Below are 18,222 nucleotides of genomic sequence, written 5' to 3' on the forward strand. Positions count from 1 at the left end.
CTCCCTTGCCCCGACTAGAGTTGTGGTTTCTGCCTGGCTTAGGTGCATGCCCTAGCCAACCAGAAATCTATTTCTAACATAGGAACTATATTGGCAGTTGACCACGATTTTGGGACCTTCAATAACTGCACTTCTCAAAATGTTTGTAAACGGTGGTGCCTATAGGTTGGGATTATACAAAAAGAGATCAGCTGGTACCCCGTCAGGGCCAGGAGCCTTGTTCTCACATTCCGTTCCAGTGAACGCAGAAACTCCATATATTATTAATGTATTTGGAATTGTCTTAAAACATCAACCAATAAAAAAGAAACTACGTCTGACAAACAGAGTTTAATAACAGATATACGTTTCCCTATATCTGAGGTCACTGCACTTAAAACCTATAAGTCACCCCTAAGACAGGCCTTTTCAATCCTTAAGGCAGGGTGCTCGGGTCTAAGTGTGAGGGTGCCTCTGCATGAGCAGAACACCCCTACAACCTTCATAGTTCATTCTCCCGGATTGTAAGAACATCAGCCATTAAGAAACATAGAGTGGCCAAGCGTCATTACGCGATGACCATCTCTAAACTGGCTGTAACAAAACCTGTAATGTTTGGTATCAAACATGTTGGAATCATACCGCCACACCATAAACGGTGTGCGAGGTATAATTACATGCATTGTAAAGCTCCTCCAGTAAGCCCTCAGTGCTCCTGGTACCAGTCTTCCAGAACCAGACAGAAAGCTAGGGATGCTGCCGACCTATGACATACTTCTTCCCTTACGGTGCTGGTGAGCCAAGCTCAAGCAGGGGAAGGCAGGACAATAGATATCCTGTCACAGGGAGGTGTGACCACCTCCCAGGCAGGGTTAGTGTATTGGGGCAGGGTGGGAGCGCTTGCCAGCGCCAGTCAGTCGGCTTGAGAGGCCGTTGGCTCTCACTCTGGCACAAAACTGGACTAGGGACATGGGAGTATCCTCCCCACTGTCCAGCCCCTCCTGTGGGAGGGACCCCTGAATCATCCTCACCCTTTCCTTTGGGTACTTAAGTGCTTACCTGAGGGATGATCCCTAAATTTGTCATGGGATTCGATTCAGATCAAGCTCCGTGTCTTCTTCAACCGTCTGGACATCCTGACGGGTCATGCAGACCGCTTTGGAATGATCACATAGGACTTCGCCTTGGAATCAAGACTGCAACCGGGAAGACTCTGTCTACTCCTGATCTTTTCATTCCACAAGCCCGCTGAACCGTCAGTGTCTGTGCTCCATACAGGCCCTTTCCAGGTCCTGTGGACATCCAAAGACACCCAAAGGTATCTCCCTTGGAGTGAAGGAGTCAATCCCCTGCATCCGCAGTCACCACAAGACAGCTGACTGATTGCTGAACTTGGTCTCCCACTGGGTCAATAACACAGGTGACGGTCCTACAGCTTCCTTGAGTCTGCAGCCAGTATCCCTCGTCAACTCGACCGGAACCGCATCCCTGTGCCCTGTGTCGACTGGCCGTTGCTAAGGCTGGGCGACTCTTGTCTCTAGAAATCTTCGGGCCCTGTTGAAGGGTCATCTTCAACTTCAGTGGGCTCTCCTGCTTGCTCTGGGCCTTCTCTGATTCCCTTGCACGTAGTTAGTCTCTTGGACCTTGCTGATCCCGACAACGTACCTTGTCGTCTTCTGCCACGTGTTGCCGTTGCCCGACCCTCTGGATTTCAACATTCAACATGAGACAGCTTGTTCACCATTCCTGGTCGTTTTTTGTGTCGCCTGGCCCACAAAGCTGCAGAAAAAAGGTCACCGTCAACTTCCCCACAACAGCAGACATTGGTGGGCACACAACTCCTGTTCCCCTGATCGCTCCTGAGTGACCTAGAGTCTGTGCCCTCTGCTTGCAGGGTCTACTCATCTTGAATCTGGGCTTGGATTCTACCAAACAGTTTTCACTTCTTTTCCAGCGGCATATTCCGGAAGTCCTCCATTGAACCCGACGGCGGTTTCCAACGTCCCTTCGCACCTATGCACCAGGCTTACCTGGTGTAGGTATGTTTGTTCCCAGGGTATACACGGGTGGGTGGCTCTCCAACCTCCTCTCTTTCCCAGGGTTTCTTCAGGGTCCGCTGGGAAGGGTCCATCTTTGATAAAATTGCAATTGCGACTTACCCATTGACTTGAATTGAGCACGCGTTTGTGTTCCCACTCTGCACATGGCCTCCGTGAGGTTCCTGGTTACTTACCTAAAATGATTCCCCGGGTCCCCAGCACTTCTACGTCTTCTGGGTATAGTCTTGGCTTGGGTGGTGGTTTGCATACCACTATTTTAGTATATGGATTGGTCCCTCCCTGCTGACCACTGTGTATTCCGTACTACTTACCTGTTTTCTTTACAAAGTATTGTGTGCATTTCATATATCTGCGGGTAGGTGATATTTGTATGTGTTAGTGAGTGTCTTATAATAAATACCTATTTTTATAATTATACTGTGTGGTTCTTTTTCACTTATTCTGTACCAATAAGATTACGCTCTGGAAAAACAATCCGCTTTACACTGCTTCTGGACTACGCCTGAAGGCTGCTCTCCACAGCTACCACTTTCTAAGCTCCAGTGGCCTGGAGAGCATGGGACTCATAGCTGGGCATACCCATCTCACTGCACTGTTCAACATTCAGTCCATCATCTGTTCCTGTTGCTTTTGTCGCTCTAAGTGGGAAGAGTATACCCAGACCTGGATCCCGTGCTCACTGCACCACTGAATTCAAGCTAGCCTGGCTGATGAGGGGTGATGCCCCAAAACTGGTCCCAGGATGCTTGTGTCTCATCCAGGGAAGACCTGGCTTGGCAGTTTGTGCTGGATTGTTCCCATGAGGCACAGGGTCAAGACTGATTTGCATATGGCTGGGTCCAAACTGGGGTGGTGTGGTCAGCAAAAGAACAATGGATTGAACCCAGATCTTTGTGACTGGGGGTGAATGTTTGCATTGTTCAACATTCCATCTACCATGTGTTTCTTTTGCTTTTGTAGAATTAAGTGTGAGCAAAATTTGGCATGCTTTCCTAGCAGTTGGAGACAGGGGTTATCACACGAGAATGTCAGCTTGTAGTGTGAATGCTGCTTCTTTACACACTGCCCCAACACGCATCCTTCACCATCTTCCAGGTGGCCTACAGAGACCCAAGTGAACTATGTGAATGCTCAATGCTGGATGTTTACTATCTTTTAATGGGAGGCAGAGGGAATGTGGTAGAGCACTGCTGTGATATGACATCACAATAATGCACAGCAGCCTCAGTTCTGGAACAGGGCACCCAGACAAAACATTATTAACATATAGCATTAAAAAAACGTACACTTGTAACTCCATGGAATAAATAGGTTATATTTGTACTAGGGCTAATATTTTTTTTTCTTGAATCTGTTACCCCATTGTGATTCTTGAAGCATCCAGCAAAGGTGCTGGTATTAAAAAGAAAATATGGTTTGCAATCATTTTAACAAAGGCTTGTTTTTTATTAGGCTGATGGAAAGAGAATACAGCCTGGAATTAAGTTTACTGAGCAAATGAAGCATTTAATTAAGCTGAAAAGGCCATATGTTTCTGCTTTATTCAAAATACCTCATACATTCTCTGCAGAATACAAATCTGTGATAAGCAACGGAGAGCAAGGGTACCTGTCGGCAGAGAAGCATTTTACGATGTGAATTTCGAACAAAATCTCTGCTCTTTAAATGAATGCCAGATCGATGAAACGTTGGCTTGGGTAATGCAGCCTTTAATATGTACCATGCTCGCTTGCTTGTATATGAGTCCCGCTTTTTAGAACATTACCATCCACAGCCTAAACCTGGCATCCTCCAAGGCCAGGCAGAACCTTAACAAATCCTGTTTCATTTGCGAATGCTATTTGCTTGTTTGCTAAGATGTATTGATTTGTTAAGGCCATCTGGGCTAGATGTGAGCTGAATGCAAGTTCATTGTTTTCCTAGTGATTAGTGAGTTGTTTTAAATTCTGCGGTTATATAAATGCGCCGCGCCAAAGGCTGGACGTCATGGGAGCACCGGAACAATTAACTGGTAAACTGGACTGAAAGCTGCTGATGGAGTTGATGCTTATCAATATATGTTATCTTGGAACCGTGGATAAAGCATATGTGAAGCGAATCCAGACATGGTAATTCAGCAAAAACTCAGAGCAGTTCACAAGCTAGTACCGCCCCCTCCCCCCATCCGCCCTCTCCCGTCCCCCTCCCCACACTGTGGGTTCACTTACAAGTGAGGCTTTTGATTAAAAGCGTCTTTCGCATTATTCTGATGGTCGCTGGATGGGCACTCCATTGATTCCCGTGAGCTCTGTAGTTCTGAAATACCTTCATGGTAACGAGGGTTGCTTGTTTTATGTCACAGAGCAGAGGGTCTACTTTCAGTATTTACAAAAGCAATGTGATGCTGAGGCACGCTGTCTTACTGGGGGTCGGTGGGGGCAGTGTCAGATTATCTCAGCCACGTGAGCTGAACCGTGTCTTCTGAAACAGCTCCACAACTCCAGAGTTAACTTTTTTATGTTCTCACAACTTTAGCAGAGGCCGCACCCGAAGGGGGCCTCGAGGGCCGGCGCCATAACCGATGCCGAGCCCCGGACAAAACCAGTTTTTCGCGCCAAGGAGCAGGAAAGCTCCCCCCCCCCCCCCCTCCACTGCGGCCGCCAGAGAGGTGCCGGCCCCCCGGACAATGGGAGCCCAAGCGCGATACAAACCCTCCAATGAATAAATTAATTCGTTTTCTGGCATAACCATACCAGTGGGTACTGTCATATATATTTTTAAATGAATTTGAATGTATTTGACCTATTGTGTTTCTCTCTTTTTCCTTTATTTATTTCAGGATTCAATCCTTTATGAAGAAGTAATATTTAACATTGATTGTATTTCTGAACTATTATGTTTTAGGACCAACTGTTTCTTGTACTAATTGATACCCAGGTCCTTTGACTATTTTGGGTCACCCCATTTATAATAATATTTCAAACTATTTCGCACCTTTATAGAATGGGCACTACACGTAAGGCACCTGTCAGGTGGGAAACTCCACTACTTGGAAGATTTCCTGTTCACTGGCCCCGCGGCATCAGCCAAGTGGAGTGACACCTTGTCAGCATTTATAGATCTGGCTGGGGAACTAGGGGTCCCCCTTTCAGCAGAAAAAAAAGTGGGCCCGGTGACAAAAATCACATTTCTGGAAATAGAGCTAGATTCCATCCGCAGGACGTCCAAGCTCCCCCCAGAAAAGGTGGAAGATTTCAGGGAAGAAATCAGGAGCCTCTGCGGGCGGGAGAAAGCAACACTAAGGGACCTCTAGAGGCTCATAGGCAAACTGAACTTTGCGGCCAGGGTAAACCCAACTGTCAGTCTAGTCTGCTGTTGTGCAATGTACATATGATATACGCAAACGCAATGTATAATGAGATGCAAACGAGGCACGACACAAAGATGACAGTTCACCAATAATGGTTTATGGCATAATGCAAAAAGTATGCAATATATATATATACGTGTATTCCTAATAAAACTGCGGGCAACAAATGACCACCACAAGATAAAAAGTGTACGTTGGCTTATTTATGAGTTGGAATACAAGGATGGAAAGTTGGGAGTTGGCAAAGTGTGGAGGTTATAGCAGAGGCCGCTCCCGAAGGGGGTCTCGAGGGCCGGTGCCATAACCGACGCCGAGCCCCGGATGAAACCAATATTTCGCCCCAAGGAGCAGGAAAGCTCCCGCGCCCCCCCCACACCCTTCACCGCGGCTGCCAGAGAAGCACCGCCCCCCCCGGCCAATGGGGGCCCAAGCGTGATACTAACCCCCCAATGAGGGGAGACAAGGCACAAGGCGGCCAAACGCTGGGGGGGATATAAGCACTGCTCCCCCAAGTAGGCTCCTATCTATTGGAGCGGGGAAGCAGCACAGGCAAAAAATGTTGTCCCACCCACCCACACCTAAGGAACAGCTATGTCGCAGTGCATAGGAACAGGCAAGACGGCGGTGGGAAACTACAGAGATGATGGTTGGTACGGAGGCACACCGGAGTGCCGTGTGCTGGAATAGGACCACTCACCTTGGGATGCCTCACGGCTGGGTGAGTTGGCCTAAGGGCGGTGCACAAGGGGGTAGCAAACGGAGACGGCGCTCACTGCCCAGCCCCCGCTGGATGGCAGGACACAACAAGAATCGGCAAGGTAGCGAGTTGTGGCCTAACTCCGGGAGAGAAGCTACACCGCCTGCCCCTGATTTACGCAAACGCAATGTATAATTAGATGCAAACGAGGCACGACACAAAGATGACAGTTCATCAATAATGGTTTAATGCATGATGCAAAAAGTATGCAATATATATATATATATATACGTGTATTCCTAATAAAACTGAGGCCAGCAAATGACCACCACAAGATAAAAAGTGTACGTTGGCTTATTTATGAGTAGGAATACAAGGATGGAAAGTTGGGAGTGGGCAAAGTGCGGGGGTTAATAGAAACCATCGACGCCCATGTTGATTTAACTTTTCACATTCTGGTGCATATTCGTCCAAAATCTCCCTAAGCCCATTGCTATTGACAACATGTACCGAAAAAGCATTTATTGGGGTTGTGAATGGCAATGTATTTCACCCATGTGTTTCAGTTTGGAGTGGAGGGGATGTATGTGGTGTGGAGTGCAGTTATGTTGGTTGTATTGGTGTTGTTAGTTGTGGAATTGTGTGTGGTGGAGTTGTGTGGAGTGGATCTGTGGAGCGGATTTATGTGGCATGCTGTGCAGTGGAATTATGCGGATAGTAATTATGTGAAATTGAGTGTATTGGAATTATGTGGAGTGGGAATGTGTGCCATGGAGTGGAATGATGTGGAATGATATTTTGTGTTGTATGGTGGTATGTAGTGAAGTTTAATTATGTGGTGTGCTGTAAACAATTTGTGGCATGATGTGGAATTCTGTGATGAGGATTGGATGTATGTTGTGTGTTGTGCAATTGTGTTGTTGAGTTGAATTGTGTGGTTTGTTGTCGAATTATGTGGTGTGGAATGGAAATGTGTACAGTTGAATTGTGTGGCATGGAAGTGTGTGGCATTGAGTGAAATTATACTGATTGGAATTATGTGGCATGGTGTGGAGTGTATTTGTGTGGATTGTGTACCAAGTTTAAAAACTATGAAACATAATTACAAAGATAGGTGACCTTTCATTGTGCATAAATTCCCAAAATGAAAACTCATTGCTTTCACCAAACCATTTTGGAAACGCACAAACTTTGCTTCAATTTCAGACTCAAGCAAGAAGGAGCTGCAAACAAAACATACCCGTTCAACATGAGCAGGGAAAAAATAAAATAGTTCCTAGACCAAACACTTCAACACACCAGTGAAAAGTTACCAGAAAAGTGCAATGGAGTGACTTTAAAGGTATGAAATGAGCACATTTTTCAAAGCTTTATACGAGTAAGTCAGCAAGAGGAACCAACAGAGGAGTTATGCTTTGAGAAAGAAAGAATTAGGATCAATAATAAAAGCAAGGTAATGAAATGAGGTAGACTGAAGTAGAGATAGGGGTGGAAAAGATAAAGAGGAAGAAGGAGAACTAGTATGTAGAGTACAAAGAGAAAAATAATCATATTTTCAGAGGCGTAAAGGTGGAAGGAGGCATTCAGTGCTGTGTTTCTGACAGATGAAGACGAGCTACAAAACGAGACCAAATGAAGAAGAACAAGCTGAAAGTGACCAGCACAGATATTACAAAACTGAGCAAGAAAAGGATAAGGTAACGGGCGGTCCAACAGGAGAATGCTTCAGGACACCATGATGGCGCGGGAGGGAATCCAAAGTGGTCTCTGACCAAGGTACTGCATACAAACAATTTGCCAAGTAAGAAGTTGGACTGATATACTAGGAATACGCAGAGATAACAGGACAGAACAAAGTGATGAATGCATCCACTGCAGGGACCTGTGGTTGACCTCATAGTCCCAGGTTCAGATTCTGCTGGCTCTACTCAACCTTTCATTGCTTTTGTGACAATTAAATGAGTATCCTTGACTTGGGGAACATTAAACATTCGGTTTTATAGTGCCAAGTGACCCCTCTGGTAAAACATGCTCTTTACAAACAAGTACAGAATGTTATGTTATGAAGCAGCACAGTAAGTGAAACTGCAATAATGAAATTACCAAAGAGTGCAGCGCTTCACTGCCATTAAGGTATGTAAAGTAAATGCTAAATAATGTTTGATAGATGTACTGTTTGGAATGGAGTGATAAACCTCATGTAGGATAGAGGATAAAATGCCACTTAGCAACTTGAAAATGTTATCGGTGAAGAGGGGGAGGAGTGTTTTGGCTATAAAAAGAAAGATAAGAGTAATTCCAAATGTGCAAAACAAAGTTTATATCAAAACATTTACTTTAACTGAATCATGCAATTCTGCGGCTGCAACGTTTTCCGCATCATTATGAATTTTCTGTATTTGATACAAGTGAGCTCCCACTTAAAATGTGCTTTGACGGCTACCACCGGGAGTGGTGTAAATTTAAAAACAACAGTTGATGGACAGAATGCAGAACATTGTCATACATTCACCCCAGTACAGAGATCTGGGCCTAAATACATCGTTTTTTTGCTCACCATGCCATTCCAGTTTGGACCCAGCCATTTGCAAATCAGTCTTGACCCTGCGCCTCATGGGAACAGTCCAGCCCGAACTGCCAAGCCAGGTCCTCCCTGGACTGGAAACAAGCATCCTAGGACCGGTTTCGGGGTATCACTCCTCTTCAGCCAGGATAGCTTGTTTCCAGTGGCATGGAGAGCACGGGAACCACGTCTGGTCATAACGATGGATTAAACCCAGATCTGTGACTGGGTTTTTTTTTTGCCAATGTGCAACATTCCGTCCATCATCTTGTGTGTTTTGCTGTTTGCCCTATGTGGGAAGGGTATGCCCAGACGTGGGTCCCGTGCTCACTACGCCACTGGAGTCAAGCTTTCCAGGCTGAAGAGGAGTGAAACCCCAAAACCGGTCCTTGGATGCTTGACTCCAGTCCAGGGAAGACATGGCTTGGCAGACCGGGCTGGACTGTTCCCATGAGGCACAGGGTCAAGACTGATTTGCATATGGCCATGTCTGAACTGGGGTGGCGTGGTGAGCAAAATAACGATGGATTAAACCCAGATCTGTGACTGGGGGTGAATTTTTGCCAATGTGCAACATTCCGTCCATAATCTTATGTGTTGTGGTTTAAATTTTGCCTATTCAGGATAGCCGCGAAAAATCATACTAACAGAATGGACTTAATACACCCAAGGCTTACATTTTGACAAAATTAAGCACAAACATGCTTAACGACTCCATTCAGCCACTGCTTGCCCTATGGCTTAAAAACCAATGTAATGTACCCACCTGGACCTCATCATCCTTGCGGATTGGCATGAAACGTCCATTGTAGTTTTGCCTCAGCTCATTAGACAGAGGAGTTGACATTACCTCCCTGTGCACATGGGAAGGCGCATTGAAGTGCCTCTTGCAGTTCTTGCTGTGGTTAGAGGATACAAAGGGATTGAACTTCATGATGTCTGCATAAAAATAATAATAATGCAAAATGGTAACTTACTAACAAAATGAAAAGAAAATCCCTCTGGCAATCCAAATCTAGGTATGATAACGGAAAAATAAATTACCCCATGGACTTCATAGACAGGTTCCAGTGATTCATGCACCGTGATTTCTTACAGCAATCAAATTTAGCCCAAATACATTTAATATTTATTTGATATTGTAGAAAACCCCATAAACACCATAAAATATAATGGTACATAAAAGTTGCCAAAATTGTGCTGCAAGGACAAACAAAGGGCCTGCTATAGATTTCACAGATGGGTTACTCCTTCACAACGGTGTCAGATATCCAGGCCACCAAAATATAAATCCCATAGGTTATATTGGAATTTATATATGGCAGACGGGATATCCGTCACCGCAGGGCCGGCTCTAGGGCGGTGCGACTGGTACTAACGCACCAGATGCTGTCTTCAGGGGCACCGTGTTTGCAATTTTATTTTGGTTTTAAAAGCACCTGCTGCTGCGTTCCTTGCCTCCAGCAATTTCCACGCAACAATTTAAATGACAAGATAACTCCAGTGATTAATGTTCTTCCTGGAGAGAGATCAGAGGTTTGTCTCGTTGAGGTTTTGACTGATCATATAATAGCACAGAGGATTAATATGCCTGCTGCAAAGAGCGTGTGCCATGCAGATCACAAAGTGCATATAATGTAAATAGGTCAGTGGGTTACTGCTTTTCTAAGAGACATCATTTTGTTACTTGCAGTTTATGGTTTAAAATCTGAATACAGAACAGTGAATTATTAACTGTCATCAAAGAACTGCATGCACACACAAAGAATAGATAAGAGCATACGGCATTCTGTGTTCAATTCTGAGTTTGTACTTCTCCAAACCAAGCACTCTTAAACTATATTGCCTATCAGTATGGATGACATGTCACTCCTACACCTTGTAGTCCTCTGGCTTATGTAACATTTCCTATATGCTGATTAACACACTTATGATTGATTGTCCCTTTGTAATGTGTGTGTGATGCAAAGTGCTCTGACACTACACTGATATGAGTGGCACTATATAACTAATTAAATGTATCTGAAAGAGAGTGGTTATAGAGACTTGAGGAGCACTGTTATAAGGTGGTGGTGAGAGAATCGCTAAAGCCGGCCCTGCGTCACCTCTATGAGTGAGTAGCCCATCCGCCAAAACATAAATTAGGCCCAAAATATCTAATATACTGGTTTAACTCAAACTCGGGCGCCAACCACCACTTTAGAAACCAGTAGGACCAGAGCCCCAAAAATGGGAAATCATAGAGCACTCACAAATGAATCTCCCTTTAATCAAAGTTGCGGTGTCGATACAAAATGTAAAGAAAAACCTGCAGCTTAGTAACCCAGTGGAGATATGCAGCCTTAATGGCTGTTAAAACAATAGAAAAAACGCAATCAAACTGTCAATACCACAGCTTAAAAGGTCTCCGTCTAGAAGATCTCCACTACTTTCCCAAAGAAGCAGCAAAAGGCTGTTTCCACACACAAACTGCACATGCAGCATTTACAAGCACCGATGGTGACACATCCACCACTGCAGTGAAAAGGGTCAACGCACCGGATGTGGGCCTTCACTATTCACCTCTCAGAAAAATATAAATACAGCTATGCTGTTCGTCGAGAGGGAAGGAGCATTGTTTCACATCAACATACACAGTCTAAGACTAGCATCTACGCTACTCACACTCTCTGGCCCCTCCACTCTTATTGGCAGCGGTTTTAGAGTTTATTTTTTAAAATATTATTTCTCCCTATCAGAAGCTGTCACACCAGAAGTGAAAGCACGAAGGCCGTAGACACCCTAGCGCAAAGGAGAGAGCAGCGAGGGCACGTCTCAATATTTAGACAGAGACAAAGGACAAAAAAAACAGGCAACACAACACAAGTCAAGAAGCAAAGTAATAGGGAGTGGAGGGACATTCAAGCCAAACAGGGAAATCCTCTCTTTGAAGTCAGAGAAAGAAAATAAAGATGCTCTGGTAAACAGCATCTGAAATTTGAGACAAAACAGAAGACGCGCTGGGAAACAGCATCTGACAATTGAAAAAAAAATGGAAACACCTATAAGAAGTGTTGCAGGAGGTCAGAGGAGAGAACAAGCACCCATGGTGAAACTCGAGCAAGGAAGGTAAAAAATAGTCCTCAAAGGAACACATCAACCCCTTGAGCATAAGGATACAGTACTTGACTGGTGCTCCATGGGAGGAAACAAAACTGAAGGAGGGACAAAGAGGAAGGATTGTCCATAAGTAGGCAAGTGTTTTTCAAGGACACTGACATAGACAAATGAAAAGCAATGGTAAGCAATGGGAGGAGTTGAACCTCACAAAGCATATACAACAGGCTGTTAAGTGACAGCACAAGTGATGTCTAGGCTCGACCTAAAAAACTACGGGCCATATTCTCAAGGAGCTATCGCCGAGTTATCGGCACCTTAACGCAGCCACATTTGCGATAAACTGACCACCCCATTCATAAGCTTGTGCAAACAGCCCATATCATCAGTTTTCCAGTGATAGCAGCTGCAAAAAACATCGCCAAGGATGACCCCGGCAACTATCGCTAATGATATGCAGAGTAGGCGTTCCCAAGCTAAAAGCCACGACAACACCACACCACAACATTCTCAACGACCAGCCTGATCTGTGATAAGATCACAAAACATGCAATAAGGCGTGTTAGCACCAGGAAACTAACACCTGCTCCGACCTGGAGCAAAGTCGGACTACAACCTGCACCACAAAAGAGAGCCCAGCCCAAGCCACACCTGAAAAAAACAGATGCCATGGAGCCACAGAACATGCATCCCGGAGCCCCCAGAGGGCAACAACACCCACTGCCATCCCCCAGGACCCCCCCCGGGGCCCCACTCCGGACACCCCCCACCCACCCCCGGACAAAGACATGTCACATCAACCACACAGAATCATATACCAAATAACCTGCATGATGTCCCACAATCACATCTGGTGACATGCATGGGCCGTCACAAAAATGAGCATCACACATTCACCTTCGAAGCAACAAATGAAAATGTATTCAAATAAACACAGAACAGAAATAAAGACACATGTCGGCTCCCCTTGGGACAATCCATAGGTCACAGCCTGCAAGGCATGATGTGGAATTCTGTGATGAGGATTGGATGTATGTTGTGTGTTGTGCAATTGTGTTGTTGAGTTGAATTGTGTGGTTTGTTGTCGAATTATGTGGTGTGGAATGGAAATGTGTACAGTTGAATTGTGTGGCATGGAAGTGTGTGGCATTGAGTGAAATTATACTGATTGGAATTATGTGGCATGGTGTGGAGTGTATTTGTGTGGATTGTGTACCAAGTTTAAAAACTATGAAACATAATTACAAAGATAGGTGACCTTTCATTGTGCATAAATTCCCAAAATGAAAACTCATTGCTTTCACCAAACTATTTTGGAAACGCACAAACTTTGCTTCAATTTCAGACTCAAGCAAGAAGGAGCTGCAAACAAAACATACACGTTCAACATGAGCAGGGAAAAAATAAAATAGTTCCTAGACCAAACACTTCAACACACCAGTGAAAAGTTACCAGAAAAGTGCAATGGAGTGACTTTAAAGGTATGAAATGAGCACATTTTTCAAAGCTTTGTACGAGTAAGTCAGCAAGAGGAACCAACAGAGAAGGTGTGCTTTGAGAAAGAAAGGATTAGGATCAATAATAAAAGCAAGGTAATGAAATGAGGTAGACTGTAGTAGAGATAGGGGTGGAAAAGATAAAGAGGAAGAAGGAGAACTAGCATGTAGAGTACAAAGAGAAAAATAATCTTATTTGCAGAGGCGTAAAGGTAGAAGGAGGCATTCAGTGCTGTGTTTCTGACAGATGAAGACGAGCTACAAAACGAGACCAAATGAAGAAGAACAAGCTGAAAGTGACCAGCACAGAAATTACAAAACTGAGCAAGAAAAGGATAAGGTAACGGGCGGTTCAACAGGAGAATGCTTCAGGACACCATGATGGCCTGGGAGGGAATCCAAAGTGGTCTCTGACCAAGGTACTGCATACAAACAATTTGCCAAGTAAGAAGTTGGACTGATATACTAGGAATACGCAGAGATAACAGGACAGAACAAAGTGATGAATGCATCCACTGCAGGGACCTGTGTTTGACCTCATAGTCCCAGGTTCAGATTCTGGTGGCTCTACTCAACCTTTCATTGCTTTTGTGACAAATGAGTATCCTTGACTTGGGGAACATTAAACATTCGGTTTTATAGTGCCAAGTGACCCCTCTGGTAAAACATGCTCTTTACAAACAAGTACAGAATGTTATGTTATGAAGCAGCACAGTAAGTGAAACTGCAATAATGAAATTACCAAAGAGTGCAGCGCTTCACTGCCATTAAGGTATGTAAAGTAAATGCTAAATAATGTTTGATAGATGTACTGTTTGGAATGGAGTGATAAACCTCATGTAGGATAGAGGATAAAATGCCACTTAGCAACTTGAAAATGTTATCGGTGAAGAGGGGGAGGAGTGTTTTGGCTATAAAAAGAAAGATAAGAGTAATTCCAAATGTGCAAAACAAAGTTTATATCAAAACATTTACTTTAACTGAATCATGCAATTCTGCGGCTGCAACGTTTTCCGCATCATTATGAATTTTCTGTATTTGATACAAGTGAGCTCCCACTTAAAATGCGCTTTGACGGCTACCACCGGGAGTGGTGTAAATTTAAAAACAACAGTTGATGGACAGAATGCAGAACATTGTCATACATTCACCCCAGTACAGAGATCTGGGCCTAAATACATCGTTTTTTTGCTCACCATGCCATTCCAGTTTGGACCCAGCCATTTGCAAATCAGTCTTGACCCTGCGCCTCATGGGAACAGTCCAGCCCGAACTGCCAAGCCAGGTCCTCCCTGGACTGGAAACAAGCATCCTAGGACCGGTTTCGGGGTATCACTCCTCTTCAGCCAGGATAGCTTGTTTCCAGTGGCATGGAGAGCAAGGTAACCACGTCTGGTCATAACGATGGATTAAACCCAGATCTGTGACTGGGTTTTTTTTTTGCCAATGTGCAACATTCCGTCCATCATCTTGTGTGTTTTGCTGTTTGCCCTATGTGGGAAGGGTATGCCCAGACGTGGGTCCCGTGCTCACTACGCCACTGGAGTCAAGCTATCCTGGCTGAAGAGGAGTGAAACCCCAAAACCGGTCCTTGGATGCTTGACTCCAGTCCAGGGAAGACATGGCTTGGCAGTCCGGGCTGGACTGTTCCCATGAGGCACAGGGTCAAGACTGATTTGCATATGGCCATGTCTGAACTGGGGTGGCGTGGTGAGCAAAATAACGATGGATTAAACCCAGATCTGTGATTGGGGGTGAATGTTTTGCCAATGTGCAACATTCCGTCCATAATCTTATGTGTTGTGGTTTAAATTTTGCCTATTCAGGATAGCCGCGAAAAATCATACTAACAGAATGGACTTAATACACCCAAGGCTTACATTTTGACAAAATTAAGCACAAACATGCTTAACGACTCCATTCAGCCACTGCTTGCCCTATGGCTTAAAAACCAATCTAATGTACCCACCTGGACCTCATCATCCTTGCGGATTGGCATGAAACGTCCATTGTAGTTTTGCCTCAGCTCATTAGACAGAGGAGTTGACATTACCTCCCTGTGCACATGGGAAGGCGCATTGAAGTGCCTCTTGCAGTTCTTGCTGTGGTTAGAGGATACAAAGGGATTGAACTTCATGATGTCTGCATAAAAATAAAAATAAAAATAATGCAAAATGGTAACTTACTAACAAAATGAAAAGAAAATCCCTCTGGCAATCCAAATCTAGGCATGATAACGGAAAAATAAATTACCCCATGGACTTCATAGACAGGTTCCAGTGATTCATGCACCGTGATTTCTTACAGCAATCAAATTTAGCCCAAATACATTTAATATTTATTTGATATTGTAGAAAACCCCATAAACACCATAAAATATAATGGTACATAAAAGTTGCCAAAATTGTGCTGCAAGGACAAACAAAGGGCCTGCTATAGATTTCACAGATGGGTTACTCCTTCACAACGGTGTCAGATATCCAGGCCACCAAAATATAAATCCCATAGGTTATATTGGAATTTATATATGGCAGACGGGATATCCGTCACCGCAGGGCCGGCTCTAGGGCGGTGCGACTGGTACTAACGCACCAGATGCTGTCTTCAGGGGCACCGTGTTTGCAATTTTATTTTGGTTTTAAAAGCACCTGCTGCTGCGTTCCTTGCCTCCAGCAATTTCCACGCAACAATTTAAATGACAAGATAACTCCAGTGATTAATGTTCTTCCTGGAGAGAGATCAGAGGTTTGTCTCGTTGAGGTTTTGACTGATCTTATAATAGCACAGAGGATTAATATGCCTGCTGCAAAGAGCGTGTGCCATGCAGATCACAAAGTGCATATAATGTAAATAGGTCAGTGGGTTACTGCTTTTCTAAGAGACATCATTTTGTTACTTGCAGTTTATGGTTTAAAATCTGAATACAGAACAGTGAATTATTAACTGTCATCAAAGAACTGCATGCACACACAAAGAATAGATAAGAGCATACGGCATTCTGTGTTCAATTCTGAGTTTGTACTTCTCCAAACCAAGCACTCTTAAACTATATTGCCTATCAGTATGGATGACATGTCACTCCTACACCTTGTAGTCCTCTGGCTTATGTAACATTTCCTATATGCTGATTAACACACTTATGATTGATTGTCCCTTTGTAATGTGTGTGTGATGCAAAGTGCTCTGACACTACACTGGTATGAGTGGCACTATATAACTAATTAAATGTATCTGAAAGACAGTGGTTATAGAGACTTGAGGAGCACTGTTATAAGGTGGTGGTGAGAGAATCGCTAAAGCCGGCCCTGCGTCACCTTTGTGAGTGAGTAGCCCATCCGCCAAAACATAAATTAGGCCCAAAATATCTAATATACTGGTTTAACTCAAACTCGGGCGCCAACCACCACTTTAGAAACCAGTAGGACCAGAGCCCCAAAAATGGGAAATCATAGAGCACTCACAAATGAATCTCCCTTTAATCAAAGTTGCGGTGTCGATACAAAATGTAAAGAAAAACCTGCAGCTTAGTAACCCAGTGGAGATATGCAGCCTTAATGGCTGTTAAAACAATAGAAAAAACGCAATCAAACTGTCAATACCACAGCTTAAAAGGTCTCCGTCTAGAAGATCTCCACTACTTTCCCAAAGAAGCAGCAAAAGGCTGTTTCCACACACAAACTGCACATGCAGCATTTACAAGCACCGATGGTGACACATCCACCACTGCAGTGAAAAGGGTCAACGCACCGGATGTGGGCCTTCACTATTCACCTCTCAGAAAAATATAAATACAGCTATGCTGTTCGTCGAGAGGGAAGGAACATTGTTTCACATCAACATACACAGTCTAAGACTAGCATCTACGCTACTCACACTCTCTGGCCCCTCCACTCTTATTGGCAGCGGTTTTAGAGTTTATTTTTTAAAATATTATTTCTCCCTATCAGAAGCTGTCACACCAGAAGTGAAAGCACGAAGGCCGTAGACACCCTAGCGCAAAGGAGAGAGCAGCGAGGGCACGTCTCAATATTTAGACAGAGACAAAGGACAAAAAAAACAGGCAACACAACACAAGTCAAGAAGCAAAGTAATAGGGAGTGGAGGGACATTCAAGCCAAACAGGGAAATCCTCTCTTTGAAGTCAGAGAAAGAAAATAAAGATGCTCTGGTAAACAGCATCTGAAATTTGAGACAAAACAGAAGACGCGCTGGGAAACAGCATCTGACAATTGAAAAAAAAATGGAAACACCTATAAGAAGTGTTGCAGGAGGTCAGAGGAGAGAACAAGCACCCATGGTGAAACTCGAGCAAGGAAGGTAAAAAATAGTCCTCAAAGGAACACATCAACCCCTTGAGCATAAGGATACAGTACTTGACTGGTGCTCCATGGGAGGAAACAAAACTGAAGGAGGGACAAAGAGGAAGGATTGTCCATAAGTAGGCAAGTGTTTTTCAAGGACACTGACATAGACAAATGAAAAGCAATGGTAAGCAATGGGAGGAGTTGAACCTCACAAAGCATATACAACAGGCTGTTAAGTGACAGCACAAGTGATGTCTAGGCTCGACCTAAAAAACTACGGGCCATATTCTCAAGGAGCTATCGCCGAGTTATCGGCACCTTAACGCAGCCACATTTGCGATAAACTGACCACCCCATTCATAAGCTTGTGCAAACAGCCCATATCATCAGTTTTCCAGTGATAGCAGCTGCAAAAAACATCGCCAAGGATGACCCCGGCAACTATAGCTAATGACATGCAGAGTAGGCGTTCCCAAGCTAAAAGCCACGACAACACCACACCACAACATTCTCAACGACCAGCCTGATCTGTGATAAGATCACAAAACATGCAATAAGGCGTGTTAGCACCAGGAAACTAACACCTGCTCCGACCTGGAGCAAAGTCGGACTACAACCTGCACCACAAAAGAGAGCCCAGCCCAAGCCACACCTGAAAAAAACAGATGCCATGGAGCC

The sequence above is a fragment of the Triturus cristatus genome, chromosome 6 (genome assembly GCF_964204655.1).
Source record: "Triturus cristatus chromosome 6, aTriCri1.1, whole genome shotgun sequence".
Lineage (NCBI taxonomy): Eukaryota > Metazoa > Chordata > Amphibia > Caudata > Salamandridae > Triturus > Triturus cristatus.